The sequence below is a fragment of the Microtus ochrogaster genome, chromosome 4 (genome assembly GCF_000317375.1).
Source record: "Microtus ochrogaster isolate Prairie Vole_2 chromosome 4, MicOch1.0, whole genome shotgun sequence".
Taxonomy (NCBI): Eukaryota; Metazoa; Chordata; class Mammalia; order Rodentia; family Cricetidae; genus Microtus; species Microtus ochrogaster.
This window is the reverse complement of record NC_022011.1, coordinates 82,163,332-82,166,422: the sequence shown is the minus strand read 5'-3', so window position 1 is coordinate 82,166,422 and position 3,091 is coordinate 82,163,332.

Genomic DNA, 3,091 nt, shown 5'->3' with positions numbered 1-3,091 from the left:
CGATGTGATTTCTGCCCAGTGCTCTGAATGTCAAAGTGAAGAAATTCAATGAAGCGCGGGTAAACGGCGGGAGTAACTATGACTCTCTTAAGGTAGCCAAATGCCTCTTCATCTAATTAGTGACTCATGGGTTTTAAAGTAGCAAACATTCCTTGCAGGTCCAAAAAGACTTACCTGGAGGGTAAAAGTCTTTAGAGATTTATCTTTCTGAGATACAAGCTGCTGACGATTTTCTTCAGGTAAAATTGGAAACTACCCGGGTTAGTTTGAAAGAAGACCTGTTTTTCATAACCCTTCTTGTCAAACCAGCCACACCAATAAAATAAGTGAGGCTTCCCTCTTTTTGTTTTTTCAAGACAGGGTTTCTCTGTAGCTTTGGAGCCTGTCCTGAAACTAGTTCTTGTAGACCAGGCTGTCTTCAAACTCACAGAGATCCACCTGCCTCTGCCTTGCAAGTGCTGGGATAAAAGAGTTCTGGGATTAAAGGCTGGAGCCACCATCTCCCGGACAGGCTTCCCTCTTTTAAAGGGCAAAAAAACCACTCGCTTAAAGAAGAAAGAACCGAAAAAACTGTGATGCCTTAAAAAAAAAAAAAACTTTAATTATAATCATAGATTTAAAACAGTGCTTGAAGTGAAAGCATTTTCCCTCATTTCAAAACTTTCCTTTGGTATGATGCCACCACAGTCCATGGCTGTGAACAGAGCATGGAAACGCGTGTGCATGTGCACACACAGTTTTCTCTAGATATTGACCATAAAAGCTTATAAATAAATAACGTGGGAAGACAATGGATGGGAAGAAGCTGGCCAAAGATCACCCTCCCTCTGTGCAAGAGACAAAGAACTCCAGTCCCCAAAGTAAACTTCAGGAGAAGCAGCTATTGGTTTGTTCAGCAAAATTCCTGGTAGCAGCCAGGTCCTCAATCAACATTTGTCGGTCAAATAAACAACTAAGTGAACGATGAGATAAAACTATCCTTCTGCAGTCTTCTTATGAATATAGTTCTGTGCAAGTAAAACAGAACACGTGGGGTCACAGAATGAAGGGAACATCCAAGTCGCTTTGCCTGTTAAAGTTCTGATAAAAGCATTCTTAGTTTATTTATTTATTTATTTATTTATTTATTTATTTATTTATTTATTTGGAGACAGGGTTTCTCTGTATAACAGCCCTGGCTGTCCTGGAACTACCTCTTGTAGATTAGGCTGGCCTCAAACTCACAGAAATCCTCCTACCTCTGCCTCCCGAGTTCTGGGATTAAAGGTGTACGTCACCGTCACCCAGCAGCATTCTTTATCTCAAATTTAGAAGTGGGGTAGTGGTGGTGGCAGCAGGTGGTGCGGCACACATTTAATCTGAGCACTCGGGAGACAGAGGCAGGGGGATCTCTGAGTTCAAAGCCAGCCAGGTCTACAGAGCAAGTTCCATGACAGCTAGGACTATATAGAGAAACCCTGTCTCAAAAAGCCAAAAACTTTGGTTTACATGTTTCTTTTGTTGTGTGTGTGCGGGCTTCACCATCAGGGCCTTTCAAGGCCCTGCCCCTAACAGTGTTGGAGGGCTAGTGCAGCAGGTGCTGTTCTGAGTACTGGGGATACGAGGGCCAGAGAGTTTACATTCTGCTGGAGGAGCTGGAGTACACGAGAGTTTCCGGTGTAATCATTGTAAGAAAGATAAAAGCAAAGGGAAAAGCAGAAGGTAGGAAATAAAGGATGCTTACCGCTATGGAAGTTATACAACTAGGTGCTACGCAACCAGGAGCCTGAGCAGTCAGGGACGCCACAGGAAGAGAGGAGGTACTGGTTTCAGGCAGATGACATCTGGTCCCAAGGCTACAAAGCAGGAAACCCCGTCTGTATGACTGAGAACTAGAAAGAGAGAGAAAGTAGACATTTGCTAGACATTTGTGGCTTCCTAGCTATGAAAGAGCTCTGCCTTTATTCCAGGCATGATGGGAAGATGCTGATGGATTTACAGACTGGGGCCCCAATCTGGCCCCATGGATGGTGTAGATGGAGGATTGGCCAGGAAGGGGTAAGAGCTGGGAGGCTTAAGATACTAATGGTCACTGTAGAGCACAGAGAAAGTGTTCAGATTTAAGAGACTTTATTTTGAAGTTGGAGCCCAGTTGGGCCAGAGGAATAGCTGGCTTGTTCCTATTATCAGGGCAAAATACTGCAAACAATCTAAGTGACACTTGTGTTTGCGTGCCCTCCCTAAAACAAAAGTCTGAAGTAAACATGGAGGTAGGGAGACGAAGGAGGAGAAATGTATTTGGCTCAGGCCTTCAGAAGGTCCCCATAGGACGGTGTGAGGAAGGTCACAGTGCCACAGACAGTGACAGTGTGCATCTGTCTTAGCTGTGCTCTCCTTTCCCCTTTGGTTTCAGTAAAACCCCCAGTGTGTGCAATGAGGACCAGGTCCTTTTTAGTTAACCCTCTCTGGAGACACCAGAAGACACACTCAGGGTTGACAAGATTAACCACCGCCACCCCTCAAAAGAGATACGATTCTGGGAGAGAATAGTGCCTCAGGCATATGAGAGAATTCAAACAGTGGTTCCAAGCAATGGAGTACCAATTCGTGCCTCCATGTGGCCAGCTCCTAACACAATGTTGAGCGAAAAAGGGAACTGCAAACCTGTCTTTAAGGGTTACCCCCTAACGAAATTTTAATTGCATGAAACAGATAAACCGTGAAAGAGCAAACATGGGAATCAGAGGAATAAGATAGATGTTCACCCTAAAGAGAGAAGGAAAGGAAGGCACGGAGGAGAAGTGATTGGGACTCTTGGATCATGAGTGCAAAGAAGAAGAGGGGGGAGGGGGAAAGCGAAGAAAAGGGGAAGGAGGAGGCAGAGAAGACATGGCATCATTATCAGGCACATGCCCATTATCCTAGCTCTTGGGAAGGAGAGGCCAGAGGATCTATGCTCAAGGTCGGCCTCGGTCATAAACATAAACAGCATGGAGCAAATACGGCAGATTAATAAAAGAGATGAGTAGCCGGGCGGTGGTGGCGCACACCTTTAATCCCAGCACTCGGGAGGCAGAGGCAGGCGGATCTCTGTGAGTTCGAGACCAGCCTG